Genomic DNA, 15,804 nt, shown 5'->3' with positions numbered 1-15,804 from the left:
TATTAAATCATGATGTTTCTGATACTGAAGTTTCTCCTCCACTTCATTCAGCTCTTGACTTTCCTCTTTCACTTCCATCAGATCTGCAATGAACACAGTAAATTGACAAAAAAACTAAACAAAAAAACAATTCAAGAGGGTCAAATTTAAATAATCAAATTGAACCCTAATTTAATGGCAGAACACAACAAACGTCCAGTATTTATTTGTGTTTTTGCTGTGCATAAGGTATATATTTATACCATCAATTCTGGCTGATAACTGCATTTCATGATTATAGTCATTTAGAATGAATGTAAACCACAGTCACAGAAAGAAAGTCATACATGTTTGGAACAACAAGGGTTGAGTACATCAGTGTTCCCTACAACCGAACTCAGAGCACATCTGTTACTCTGAGCACAAAATGGAATAAAAGGGATAGTTCACCCAAAAATGAAAATTTTCTCATTTCCTCACCCTCATGCCATCCCAGATGTGTAGGACATTCTTCTGTAAAACAAAGACTTTTAGAAGAAAATATCAGCTCTGTAGGTCCATCTAATGCTAGTGAATGGGGATAAAAATTTTGAAGCTCCAAAATGCCATTGTAGTCTCTAGGCACGATCATGATTTTAAACTCAATTAAGCCCTTTGCTCACAAAGTGCAAATTTTTGCCGCAAATTCTCTCAGTGATTAACACTTTGAATCGAAACAATGGATTCCGATGAAGCCATACTCACCTGGAGCGAACATTCACGGGTCGACAAAGCAAGGGTTTTTTTTACGGTGAGTTTGTCGATTTTTTTATTTCTTCAATGGGCAATGAAATGCCCTGTCCAATAAAATATTTTATTTGGAACATGTGCCAGGAGCCGCTGTAGTTACCAAAACCAATGCAGCTGGTGGCGCTAAAACACAGAAAGCTGTTTTTAGTAATGAAATTAAATGCTGATGTAACTAGAGGAAGAAATCCTGAACAAGAAGTGAGGACATGCATTTTATTTGCATCAAAATAAGCACATCAATTTTTTTTTCATATGGGTTCTCTTAACATGTAAATGATATTGCTGCATCACTGCCTTTCATCCTCTTTAAAAAAAAACTCTCTTATGTGGATTGTCTTCATAATGCAATGTACTTAACACAATACAGTATTCGTGATAGTGGCATATAATCAGTATTGTTCCAATTGATAATATGTTTAAATCGTTAATATAATTTTTTTTACACTTGATTCTTTTTAATCACCCCTCAGACTGTGTCTACATGATAATGCTGTCAGTTAATACATTACACAACACAGTATGCGTGGCAGTGGCATATAATCAGTACTGTTCCAATTGATAACGTTTAAATCGTTAATATAATTTTTTACACTCAATTCTTTTTAATCACCCCTCAGACTGTGTCTACATGATAATACTGTGAGTCAACTTGTCCAGCAGGTAAACAGAAATAGTTTGTGAAAGTGTCTTGAAAGTTTTCCTTCTCAATGAGCAAATCAACAACACACTCATCATCATAACTGCAGCTGGTAGAGAACTCCTTTACTTTCATAATTTTGCAAACTTGACATGTGTTTTTTCTTCTTATCCATCATGGGCAGAGAGCAGACCAGCTCAAAGGTTCATTGAGCCACCTACTGTACTGGAGTAAAATTGCTTGTGGATTAGTGCAATTTAGGTCAGTACTGTTCTGACCCAAAACCAATCAGATCGCTTTAGAAGACATTGATTAAACCATTGGAGTCGAATGGATTACTTTTATGATGCCTTTTGGAGCTTCAAAGTTTTGGTAAAAATTCACTTGAATTATATGGAGCTACAGAGCTGAGATATTCATCTAAAAATCTTCATTTGTATTCTGCTAAAAAAAGAAAGTCATACACATCCGGGATAGCATGAAGGTGAGTACATAATTTCATAGAAATTTTCATTTTTGGGTGAACTATTCGTTTAAGTAACCGCTCTGAATACACTATTATAAACATCAAAAGTGCTCTTAGAATAAGAGGAAGGCTGGTATATCAGTTTTACAGATTAATCTGTGCCAATATTTGCATTTTTGGAACTATCAGTTATTTAAAAAAATCTATGCCGATAGTGTTGTTTTTATTCCTCTGTGTTTCTCTATAACCAGCGCCTGAGAAGTCTACAGTTAGAACCGTTTGGTTCTACAGTATAAGAACATCTGTAACCTCATATTTTGTGAATAATAATAAACCTTATTGCTTATTAAACCTCATCTAATGAAATATATTTAGCCCATACAAAACCCTTCATCTGGTGAAGTTCATAGGCTATAAAAAGATAAATTTAGTTAATACTTAATATAGAGCATTTTAACGGAGCCAATTCCCTTTCATTTAAAAATAATAGTCCTCAGTGTGTTTATAGTTTGTCAAAGTACCGGCATGTGTGCCGGCTCTAACAGTTGTTTATTTTTATCTCCTTCGTATCTCACAGGAGGAGCCAGCACACGTGATCAGAGTTTCCATGGGATCAGTCCCATGGAGACGCTGATCAAATTGATGAGTTACATGCCCGCTGCCAACTGCTTTCCCCTAATTGCACTCCCCTCTTATTCCTCGTGTTTCCTCTCCTTCTTTGCCAGTTTATTGTTCCCTGTTACTGTTGACATGTGCGCTGTTTACGGTGAAGTTTAACTCTTCTCTCTTGTGTAGCTGGAATGAGCTCGAGTATCTATTGAGGTGCAGTTACCTCTCTGCTTACATTCACTCTCACCAGCTGGTGTCGAGAACTGTGGAGGAGGATTCCTTGATTTCTGCCCGTGTTTCGGGAAGGTTCATCTGGGCTTTGTTTGCACCTCATCAGCTTCTACGGACTCTCATCTGATTGCTCCTGATTTCCACAACACACATATTCCCCATACAAACACACTCTTCACTAGCCCGGTGCAGCTTGCTTCTTGTCCTACTTCAGCTGGCGCGCCTTTGACTTGACTGTTTGAGAAATCGATAATAAAGTTTATTTTAACTCTCTCTCTCTGCTTTGGGTCCTTCATCCTCCCCACTCCCCAACCGTGACTAACTGGCCCCATGGACCCAGCAGAGGAGACGACTCTACGCTCCACCCTCTCTCAACAAGGAGCTTTACTTGGACAACAACAAGACCAGATTTCTGCTTCTAACCGGGCTTTAGAGGTTATGGCTTCACAGCTAGCAGATCTGACCATGATGGTTCAGCAGCTCTGCTCTCCCTCTGATCCGAGTCCAGCGCAAGACACACCCCCCACTTTTATGGCAGCTTCTCATGACCCCTGGCGATCAGATGCACGTGCCCTTCCTCTACCACCATTCTCAGGTGAGGGGTCTGTTAGGGCTTTCATCTCACGTTGTTCACTGTTTTTCTCCTTGCAGCCCTCCACGTACTCCTCAGATGCTATGAAGATTGTGTGTATCATCACACTTCTCTCCGGGAGGGCTGGAGAATGGGGAACAGTGATGTGGGATAACCGGCATCCATGTTGCTTATAAAGCTTTCTCCTCTGAACTTCGCAGAGTGTTTTGCCGAGCAATTCAAGGTTGGGAAGCTGGGAGGATAATGTCAGGACTGTCTCAGTGTAATCGATCAGTTGCCGACTACGCCATTGAATTCCACACCCTGGCTGCTTCCAGCAATTGGAATGGTTCCGCTATGTGGGATTTGTTCTTGCGAGGGCTCTTGGACTCTATTCAAGATGAAATTTACTCTCTGGACCTCCCCCCGCAGTTCGACGGTGGAAATCACCGCTTGGTCACCACCACTCTTCCCCTTCACAGACAGTTAAACCTTACTCACAATCTACGCATGCTTCCAGAGTTTCCGATTCCCCTCCTGACTTTGAACCTATGCAAGTGGGAAGATTCCCCATGCCCCTAAAGTAAAGGCAATGACGACTTCAAAAGGGTTTGTGTTTTGTCTACATCTGCTCAGGCCACCTTTTTGCCTCCTGTCCGTTAAAAGACAATGCTCATCAGAAGTTAGGGGTTTACTGGCAAGCATGAAACCCTTGGACAAAGCCCCTGTACATCGCACGCTCCTTCCGGCTAGGCTGTTGGTTGGTACAGATAGTCATATTATCTCTGCCCTGGTGGATTCCGGCACCAAAGGGAATTTCATTGACTCTGACTTGGCTTCCAAATGGCGGCTTCCAGGGATCCCATTGGACGAGCACATCACCACCCACATGCTAAGCGGTACGCCCCTTGCAGTCATAACCCATACCACTAAGCCGGTCACTTTGATCTCAGGAAACCACACTGAACAGCTGTTCTTCTACCTCATCTGATCCCCATCGACCACTTTTGTGCTGGGGGACACCCTTGGTTGGTTAGACAACCCACACATAGATTGGGCAACCAACACTGTACTTGCCTGGAGCTCTTTTTGTTCTTCACATTGTCTTAACTCTGCTGTCTCCCCGTCCAGTCTTGTGTTTCGTTGCAGGATGAGCCGGCTGATATGTCAGGAGTGCCGTTGGCGTACCACGATCTGAGGGTGGTGTTCAGCAAGTCCCGCGCCGCTACCCTCCCTCTTCATCGCCCGTACAACTGTGTGATTGAACTGCTTCATGGCACTTCTCCTCAAGGACGGTTGTATTCACTCTCGGCTCCTGAGAGGGAGGCCATGAACAGGTACATTACTGATTCTTTGGCAGCTGGTCTCATCTGCCCTCCTCATTGCCCACAGGGGTGGGGATCTTCTTCGTGGAGAAGAAAGATGGCTCGCTTAGACCCTACATAGATTATCGGGGGCTGAATGACATCACGGTAAAGAATTGTTATCCTTTGCCGTTGATGTCCTCACCTCGAGCTCTTGCAGGAGGCGTCCATCTTTACGAAGTTGGACTTATGCAATGCTTACCACCTGGTTCATATCAGGAAGGGGTATGAGTGGAAGGCGTTTAACACTCATAGGGGGCACTTTGAATACTTGGTTATGCCTTTTGGATTGGTCAACGCCCCCCGCCGTCTTCCAGGGGCTCATGAATGCTGTACTTAGAGACATGGTCAATCGTTTTGTCTTTGTTTATCTTGACGACATTCTGACCTTCCAGAATATGCAGGACCATATGCGGCACATCAGGCAGGTGCTTCAGCGGCTGTTAGAGAACCGGCTGTTTGTCAAGGCAGAGAAGTGTGCTTTTCAAACACAGTCGGTTCCGTTCCTGGGGTTCATCGTTTCATTCGAGGGAATACATATGGACCCGGCTAAGGTAAAACCCGTCTCCGAGTGGCCAACCCCAGATTCTCGCAAGACATTGCAGAGGTTTCTGGGGTTCGCCAACTTTTATTGGAGGTTTATTCATAACTATAGTCAACTTGCTGTGCCTCTTACAGATCTCACCTCCACACACACTGACTTTAGTTGGTCCTCGCAGGCTGAAGCCACGTTTTCTATACTCAAGAAGCGGTTTTCCACCACACCCATTTTAATTACCCCAGACTCTGCTAGTCAGTTCATTGTGGAGGTGGATGTGTCTGAGGTCGATGTTGGAGTGGTCCTGTCACAGCGCATTCCCTCGGAAGGAAGGATGCATCCGTGTGCGTTCTTTTCGCATCGGTTGACCCCCACGGAACGGAATCACAATGTAGGTAACCAACAATTACTGGCTGTCCAGTTGGCTCTGGGTGAGTGGCGTCATTGGTTAGAGGGTTTGGGGATACCTTTCATGGTTTGGACTGATCACATGAACCTAGAGTACATCTGTAGTGCTAAACATTTAAACTCTAGGCAGGCTCGCTGGGTCTTATTTTTCACTCGTTTTGATTTCACCCCCTCGTATCATCCGGGCTCCAAAAACGGCAAGCCCGACGCTTTATCTCGATGTTTCGAAATCGAGACCTCCATCACCCCAGCGGATACCATCCTCCCTGCTCCTCGGGTTGTGGGCATGGTATCCTGGAAGGTGGAGGCTAAAGTCCAGACAGTGCAATGACATACTGTGTCTCCCGCCGCCTACCCAACGGGCAAACTGTTTGTTCCATGATCAGTTCGAATGCACGTCCTTCAGTGGGGCCATTCGTCTAAGATCGCCTGCCACCCAGGAGCTACTCGTCCTCAAACGCTCATTAGACAGCTTTCTGGTGGCCATTGCTTGCATGGGACATTTGCCAATTTGCTGCCACTTGCCCTATTTGTGTGATCAATAACACTTCCTGCAACCCCCCAGCCAGGCTCCTCCAACTGCTGTCGGTGCCTTCGAGACCCTGGTCGCTCATCGCCATGGATTTTGTAACTGGTCCCCCCACCTCGCATGGCAACACAGTCGTTTTGACTGTAGTGGCCCAGTTCTCGAAGGCAGCTCACTTCATTACCCTCCCCAAATTACCTTCAGCGAGGGAGACAGCAGTAGCAGGTAATCACATCCTCCATATTCATGGCCTCCCAGTCAACGTAGTTTCTGACAGAGGCCCCCAGTTTGTGTCTCGGTTTTGGGCAGAGTTCAACCGACAGCTGGGGCGACAGTTAATTTGTCTTCTGGATTCCATCCCCAGACAAATGCGCAGGCGGAGCGAGCGAACCAAGAACTGGAGAAGACCCTGTGTTGTATGGCCTCCCATAACCCCTCTTCTTGGAATGAGAATTTGGTTTGGGTCGAGTACGCTCATAACTCGTTGCTATCGCCATCTACAGGGTTGTCACCCTTCCAGTGTAGCCTCGGCTACCAACCCCTTCTGTTCCCCGCTCAAGAGCCCAATGCTCAGGGTCCATCCGTCCATGCGTTTTTGCAGAGGTGCCGATGTACCTGGAAAGCCGCCAGAGAAGCCTTGTTACGGACTGGCGCTCAGGATAAGAGGTCAGCAGACCGACACCTGTCTAAGCCCCCAGCTTACGTGTCCGGGCAGAAGGCTTGGTTGTCCTCTCAGGACATCCCTCTCCGTCTCCCCTCATGTATGCTGGGCCCCAAGTTCATCGGACCGTTTCCCATCGCCAAGGTCATTAGTCCGGTGGCGATCCACCTCAAATTACCACCTCATCTTTGTCGTGTTCACCCGGTGTTTCACTGTTTTACATTCCAATTTGCACCCCATCCCACCCCCCACCCCCCATTCCAATTCCTCGTGTTTCCTCACTTCTTTGCCAGTTTATTGTTCCCTGTTACTGTTGACGTGCTGTTTATGGTGAAGTCTAACTCTTCTCTCTTGTGTAGTTCAAACAAGCTCAAGTATCTGTTAGTTACCTATCTATTGAGGTGCGGTTACCTGTCTGCTTGCATTCACTCTCACCAGCTGGTGCCCAAGACTGTGTTGGAGGATTCCTTAATTTCTACCCACGTCTCGGAAGATTCGTCTGGGCTTCGTTTGCACCTCACCAACTCCTACGGACTCTCATCTGAGTGCTCCTGACTTCCGCAACGCACACATTCCCCACATGAACACACACTTCACTGGTGAGGTGTGGCTTGCTGCTTCTCATCCTGCTTCAGCTGGCGATGGCGTGCCTCTGACTTGACTGTTTGAGAAATCGATTATAAAGTTTATTTGAACTCTCTCTCTCTCTGCTTTTGGGTCCTTCATCCTCCCCACTCCCCAACTGTGATATAGTTAAAATTCCCACATTATGCACCAAATCTTAATTTGTTTCTGTTTAATTTGGGGATTTTGGTTAAACAATAAACAATTTGGACTCTTGTACATAGTGGCTCTCAACAATACAGCTAACACTGCTAGTTTTTCATTAGAAATCCTGTATTTACTGTGCATTTCAAAGGCTTTATATGGCGTTAGGATGAAAATAAGGTGCATTTCTAACTGTTCTGAGACCAGTGCAGACAGTCAGCACAATGGAGGTTAAGTCATTCACTAAATAAGGAGCAGGGGAGCATCCTATAACTTTCCCATGAAGTCAAGTGCATTGACTCCAAACTTCCGATCAAATGTTCAGTTTCAGGCTGCAGATGATGTTTGGACCACTCAACATGTTTGGCAGACATGGGACAATGGTAATCAGTACTAAGATTTATCATTTATAATGCTAAATGTTATTTTAACATGGCTGTCAGTGATTGGATGATACTAGCCATTACTTTGAATCAGAATTATTTATGCTAATTTCTGATTGGTAAAATGCTTCATCACTTGCTTTCACTTGTTTGTTTACCTGTGCAAAGAGAGAAAATTGAGATTTTGTTGCAAAAGTAGAAAAAAAAAAACACTGCAGCATAAAATCAAGTCAAATCATTTTTATTTGTATAGATATTTGTTTCAGCCTTTCCCAATTCACATCCTTCCAAAGCAGCTCTACAGAAAACCAGCTGTAATGTCTGTAATGTCTAAAAATGAATAACCAACATTTCTGGAAACATCATAAACAATTTGATAAAATCTGACTTTCTATAGCTTGGTATTATTTAAAATTTCTGAACTTAGTCCCGCTGTCTTCATATGAGGGCATACATTTTTAGGAAAATTATTTGCTCTAGAATTTGTATTTTTTTGTGTATGTTTATTAGGTGCTACTAGTTACAAATCAAAAAGGGAAATGGAAAATGCACACAGCAGTCACGCTCGGGTCTCAGGAGGTTACAGCGAGTAGTGCACACAGACTACTTATTTCATTATACCGAAGCCCTTTGCGGTTTAATAATAACAAAAGGTCATATTGCTACTTTTATTTTTTCAATTAATTTTGCAGCCCCAGTAGTGACCCTATACTTTTATCGTTCATCTTAGTTTTTTTTTTTTTTACGTAGAGAAGTTCCCTCAGAACCGGCTGCTCATCAGCTTGTAGCACGCGATCACTTGTAGACGAGAGTTTCCCTGCAACATCTGACTTTATGTTTGTTCTAGAAATCCAACCCATACAGGAAAGCATTATAGAAAAAAAGTGTGCTTTATTTATTATTTTACGGCATCCAGTCTTTTTCTTATTCTGATGGCAAGAGCATATCAGCACTTTTTTTTTCCTTTCTTTGTTTTTTGATCCAGAAGCAGTGCAGCTCCGCCTCTAAACAGTGGTGCAGGAAACACTGGAGTACATGTACATTTTTAAAAGACAACGGAGCTGTTTTAAAGAAAGAAACATACCTGAAGGAATAAAATGAGCATCTTCGTCTCTCTGTTGCTCTTCTAGTGTGGTTTCTTGTTTTATCTCCTTCTGCTTCACTTCAATCTTCACTGGTGTCTGCAGCATCTGCTGTTCTCCAGCGTTACAAACAGAAGCCAGAGACACTGTGGCGCTTTGATCATCATCATGTTCATCACTGTGTTTTTCCTCTGCTGTGGTTTCTCCTCTCATCATCCTGCAGTCCAGCAGCTTTACGGAACACATCTTCACTGGTATCTGCAGCATCTGCAGTTCTCCAGCATTACAGACAGAAGACAGAGACTCTGTGGGGGTTTTATTATCATTATCAACTTCATCACTCTGTTGTTCCTCTAGTGCATTTTCTTCTTTTATTTCCTCGAGCTTCACTTCAGTCTTCACTGGTATCTGCAGCATCTGATGCTCTCCAGCGTTACAGACAGAAGCCAGAGACTCTGTGGAGGTTTGAGAACCCTGATTACTGTCACACACATGTTGTGGTTAATCTATAAAAAAACACACTGAGCCAATAAATCATCCTGTAGAAAAAAATTACTAGTAATTAGCATGACCTGGTTACTATAGAAATATTGTAGGCTGTTGTAACCAGAATTTTGGTGGAAACCAAGGTTTTACTATAGTAGGCTAACATTGTAACCGTAATTGTTGTAACAATAATTTTTTTTGTGGAAACCATGGTTTTACTATAGTAAAAAAACACACTGTAGCCAATTAACCATACTGTAGTAAAACCATGGCTTTACTACAGTGGTTACCAAGACAGTATGTTTTTTTGGTGTGAAACATGGTTTTACTATAGTAATATTGTAGTAACAAACATAGTAACCATGTTTTACAATAATTTAGACATGGATAGTATTGTGGTTACTATGGTTTTACAACAAATACATAGTAAAACTACTACAGTAACCACAGTTAAACTATTGTATTTGTAGTAAAACCATAGAAATAAAAAAAAAAATGTTTTACAACAGTTTTCGTTTTCCTGTATTACTGTGGTTTCACTAGGAATATCATGGTTAAAATATATTTTCTTTTTCAGGAAAGAAAAAAATGTCACACAGGAAAATGTCAAGTCACAAAACCGGCACATACGCCGATTATAATCTTCGATTACGATCATTAAAACGCCACAGACAGAAAAACAACATGCACAGAAAAATACAAACACATCAGAACAAATAAATAAACTCACAAATTAAGTTAAACAAATTCAAAACGTTCCAACTGAGCGCTCAGATTCTTCTTTCATCTTCTTGTGTTTAATGGTGCTTTTCCTTCTCCTACTGGACTGGAATGTGGATGTCACTTCAAAGAGAAATGTCACGTGGACCCATTCAAAAAGTTATCTTTCCTTTACAAAGGTGAAATAATATGAAAAGACTTGCCATGAATTTAAAAAGAGCAGCAAGATGCAAGAAGTCGTTAGTGTGTTTCATATTTAGGTGTCCTTTTAAATAAGTACATAAATAATTTGTTAATTCATGTAATTTATCAGAGAAACACAGAAGAAGAGAAATCATACAGTGTTGGTATCTTGACGTCTCTGATCCACTCCATTGAGAGTTGTCTAAAAACTAGTGTCTGACATTTCCCATGGCATGGGTAACTTGCACATCTGTGAGGACACCATTAATGCAGAAAGATATGTACAGTGGTAAACACTTGACTGTCCCAAGTAGTTTTGAGTGTGTAAAAAGATGTAAAAAGGTACAGAATTAGCTAAAATGCTAGGCAGATTCTTTGCTGTCTACTGCCTTCTAAAGCCCAAAGTGATACATGTTTGCGTACTATTGAACACTTATAGCCTTTCAAATTTGACTGTGAGTGCTTATGTTGGCACTTGGCAGTTGATGCATGCATGCTACGACTGCTATGTGATACTGGTCTATTTGGCTCCAGGAGTTAAGAACAATAAACATGTCAGTTAGGGTTAGGGTTAGCACATCCAATTTGCTGTGAGCATACAGCAAATTGGATGTCCAAAAGCCAAATAACAGTAAAATGTTGTTGAAATAATACAAAAGTTAAAAAATAAAAAATAGGTCTCTCAGTAATAGATTTTGGTCCTTTTATTTTTATTAATTCATGTAAAATCAGCACACTACACATTAGTCGATTCTAATGTACTCTTTTAAGCAACCACATGGCCAGTCTTGAATCTTTGGAAATTAAACAATAAGGAAATGGATACATTTTCATACATATAAGAGGCTGACCTATACTGGATTTTGCAGATACCAATAACTAAGATGTTGATAAAAAGCCATTGATATTTAGCCTTAAGTTTTTATGTACAGCCTATATACAGTATTCATTCACCAGCTTACATTTTAATTATTTTGCACCAGATGAAGTTGTAGACAAAATGTATGTGCTGATGGAGCATGTGTCCATATACTAAAATTTTTCTATCCAAGTGAAGATAAAGTATAGATGAATATTGTCAATTAGGACAGATATAAATGCAGCAAATCCCCACAAGGTGTCAGTGAGCACGTTTACATGCACACCAATACACTGATTACTCTCTAAAATCAGCTTATTTTTAAAAATCTGAAATGCAAGAAATCCTCGTTTACATGACATTTGAAATAATCGCGTTATTCTCTACATTTGACGTCAAACCGTGGAGGCATGCACTCAACACGTGCGCACATCGGATGAGCCAGTAAGAACACCGGGTAAGGTGTTTACATGGCACACGAAATCGGCTTAATGGACAAAAATCTACCCATATCAATCAGGTCATTCATAAGCCGTTTATGGCCTTTACAACGATAAGGGAACACGGTTTATTATCCAGAAGCAAATTTATGGGCTATAAATCTGCAAAACCAATAAATCGGTCAACCTCTAATCCATATTGTAACAGTTGTTGAGTGGTTAAGCTTTTATCGCCATAGAGTCATTTATGACTTTTCAGAATGCAATGTCTTTACTTATTAATACAGTGTTGCATGACCTTATTGACCCTGTTTCCATATGGTATTTAGATTAGATTTTGATGATCCAATTACAAGTGGTCAGCTGAGATGCATTGTTGTTTCCACCTGGTACTGTCATCAGTCTCAAATGCGTCTCCTGTGACCATTTGTGTTTGGATTTCGAGAGGAAGGTGCCTGATTTTAAGATGACACACATTAATCACTATGTCAGTGTGATACTGCATTATAATAATACACAAAAAAGTACAAAAAGACAAAGAGAGTGTGAAAAAAAAACTGGCACACCGTTTCTACCAGATGCAACTGAAATTTAATCAAAGCACAATCCTGCTGAAAAGACCAGCATTGCTGGCCACCAGCTTATATTTTTGTTTTGGGTGCTGTCCCCCGGCATGGGATACTGGTGTCTTCACCCAGGCTGGTCAATCGCCTGGTCAATTCTGGTCAATCGCCTTCACCAGTTGGGTTTTGCTGGTGAAAACCAGTTTAGACCAGCATGGCAATTGTATGCTGGTTAAGCTGGGGGTTTTTTAAACAGGGAAACTCAACTTTTCAATCAGAATTATACTTATTTTATTAACCTGAGCTTCAAGCTAGTTGAACAAACTCTGGGTTGCAAGATTGGTTTCCAGCTGACAAATCCAAACCAAACTAATCCAATCAAGCTTAATTGGTACCATGATGCTGCTCATCAACTTTCTCCGTCAGCTCAGGCTTTGATGCAAGATTAGTTCACACATGTTCACATGGATGAGTGACGTTTGCAGCTAACAGCAAATTGCAGGAAACATGGAGAGAGAGATTCACTTCTCGCATATTCATGAGCTTTTGACTTCCTCTCTGTATATGGTTTCAGTGATCGGATAACAAAACGTTTTGAACCCCATTTCCATCTGTATTTAATGTTGACCACTTGTGATCACTATAGCCCCATTCACACCACCAGTGACTTTGTCGCTGGACGTTGCTAGTACCTGTACTGGAGTCACCAGTAGGCATTCCTACTTTTGCTGCTCTAACGTTATTGGTGGACTGCACGGCTCGCCATACCTCTTGAAAATCTGTTCACAGATGAGATGTACTGCTGGTAAAAATAAGAAATCATTCTAATCTGATGAGGAATTAGTTCTCTTGCTTCTAAAAATTCTTCAGGGGAGAGTGTTTTTATATAACCTGCTGCAGTGCTAACTGCATCAATGTATTAACAAAATGAATGATCTATCAATATATAAATCAAACTCACTCAGAATGCCAACAGTTTCGGACACGGTTTTCCATGCATCCTTGTTTTATTATATCCATCCATGTGGTTACAGACAAATGATATTGAACTCCCTCACAACATTATAACTTTTCTGTAATCTTGCCTGCACTCCACATTTAAGCTTTGTCATGTCGATCGCCACGCGCACATCTTGTCGCCAACGGTCTCTATCGCTGATGTCACTGTGCTCTCATTGAAAATGAATGACATCCTGTCACTCTGTGTCGCTGGTGGTGTAAATGGGACTTAAAAATACATCTTAATAACAGGTGGAAATGGGTCATTAATACAATAACCACTTTTCTACTATCGGGCCAGTGTGAGCCAGGGCTATCAACTGGCCAGCCGGGGCCAAAAGCCTTGGACTTCGATACCAAAATCTATCTGCTTTCCCACCAAAAGGTCAATAGCCCCCGCAGCGTTGCCCTAAAACCCGTACTTAATATGCCTCCCTGGTGCCAATGTAACTCTGCCTCAATCCCGAGTTGGCCATGTTTGGTCCAAGGGTAATCGTTGGCCAAAGGCCATTTGCTGTTGGCCCCGATAAAGCCCAGAGGAGGCACAATGAAGCCCTGGAAGTGACAGTGGGAACGCAACTGGCACGCACTAGCAAGCCCACATTTTACCCGATAGTGGAAAAGCAGCTAATCTTAAACAAGGCGAAACTTCACCACTAAAGGTGATTTTAGCAAATGATGCTGCTCGTATGGAAGAAATTCCATCTTGGGGATTATCTGAATTTTACAGCTATTTATTTGTACCTGAAGATTAGAATCAGAATCAGCTTTACAGTCAAGTATGCTTACACACACAAGGAATTTGTAATGTTGACAGAAGCTTCCAGTGTAAAGAGAATGAAACCATTATATACATACATACAAACATATACATTTAAACATATATACATAAAGTGACATAAAAAAAAGATATAACAGATAATAAAAGAGAAATATACAATAGAGCAATAATGTTGTTCAAATATTTTATATACAGATATGTGCAGGTGATGTAATATATTGAAGAAGAGGTACAATATGTTAACGAATATAAATGAAATATGGATACAAGTAGGAATGGATGGATGGATTGAATATTGCACATGGTTGTATTGACAAAAGGAAAGTATTTGGGGGCAGTTTTAAATGTTCATGAGGTGGATGGCCTGAAGAAAAAACTGTTCCTTTGCCTGGCTGTTCTGGTGCTCAGTGCTCTGCAGCGACGACCAAAAGGGCAACAGGTCAAAAAGGAAGTGTGAATGGGGTCAAGTGTGATTTTACCAGCCCTTTTCATCACAGGGTGGGTAGGGGAGCACCAATAATATTCTCAGCAGTCCGAACTACCTTTGAAGTCTTCTGATATCTGACTTGGTAGCTGAACCTAACCAGACAGTTATAGAAGTGCAGAGGACAGACTCAATGACTGCTGAGTAGAACTGTATAACCAGCACCTGTGGCAGATTGAACTTCCTCAGCTGGCAAAGAAAGTACAACCTCTGCTGGGCCATTTTCAAAATTGAGTCTATGTGGGTCTCTCACTTCAGGTCCTGTGAGATGGTAGTGCCCAGGAACCTGAATGACTCCACTGCTGCCACAGTGCTATTCATAATGGTGAGTGGGGTTAATGTTGGGGTGTTCCTCCTAAAGTCCACAATCTTCTCCACTGTTTTGAGTGTGCTCAGCTCCAGGTTGTTTTGACTGCACCAGACGGCCAGCTGTTCAACTGCAGACTCATTGTCATCTTGGATGAGGCAGATGGCTGTTGTGTCATCTGCAAACTTCAGAAGCTTGATGGAGGGGTCTATGGCGGTGCAGTCATTAGTGTACAAGGAGAAGATTATTGGGGAGAGCACACATCCCTGGGGGGCACCAGTGCTGATTGTACATGTGCTGGAGGTGAATTTCCCCATTCTCACTAGCTGCTGCCTGTCTGTCTGAAAGCTTGTGTTCCACTGACAGATAGAGACAGGAACAGAGGGCTGGGTTAATTTAGTCCATAGGAGAGCGGGGTTGATGGTGTTAAAAGCTGAAATGAAGTCAACAAATAGTATCCTTGCATAAGTCCTTGGTCTGTCTAGATGCTGAAGTAGGTAATGCAGTCCCATATTGACTGCATCATCCACAGACCTGTTTGCTCAATAGGCAAACTGCATGGGAACCAGGAAGTGTTCAGTGATGTCCTTCAGGTGGGCCAACACCAGTCTATCAAATGACTTCATAACCACAGACGTCAGAGCGACGAGTCTGTAGTCATTAATCCTGTGATTTTGGGTTTCTTTGGAACAGGGATGATGATGCATTATTTGAAGCAGCAGGGGACTTCACACTGCTCCAGCGATCTGTTGAAGATCTGTGTGAAGATGGGGGCCAACTGGTCAGCACAGGATTTTAGACAAGTGGGTGAAAAGCCATCTGGGCCCTGTGATTTCATGTCTTCTGTTTCTGGAAGACTCGGCACACATCCTCTTCACAGATCTTAAGTGCAGGTTGAGTAGCAGGAAAGGGAAGGAGGGCGGCTGCAGGAGGTGTAAATGTTTGTGTGCTGTGAAGGTCGGAGTGGGTG

At 42.1% G+C, this 15,804-nt stretch overlaps 1 protein-coding gene across 1 annotated transcript in view; it reads right to left on the bottom strand.

Annotated features, from left to right (window-relative positions):
* LOC127420192 (zinc finger protein 850-like) overlaps positions 1 to 15,804 on the bottom strand; it is a 296,445-nt gene that overhangs the window by 250,424 nt on the left and 30,217 nt on the right. The gene's annotated exons all lie outside the window — the stretch shown is intronic.

This window comes from Myxocyprinus asiaticus, chromosome 29 (genome assembly GCF_019703515.2).
Source record: "Myxocyprinus asiaticus isolate MX2 ecotype Aquarium Trade chromosome 29, UBuf_Myxa_2, whole genome shotgun sequence".
NCBI lineage: Eukaryota > Metazoa > Chordata > Actinopteri > Cypriniformes > Catostomidae > Myxocyprinus > Myxocyprinus asiaticus.
The sequence above is the reverse complement of the archived record's forward strand: the minus strand, read 5'-3'. Positions and strand labels throughout refer to the sequence as shown.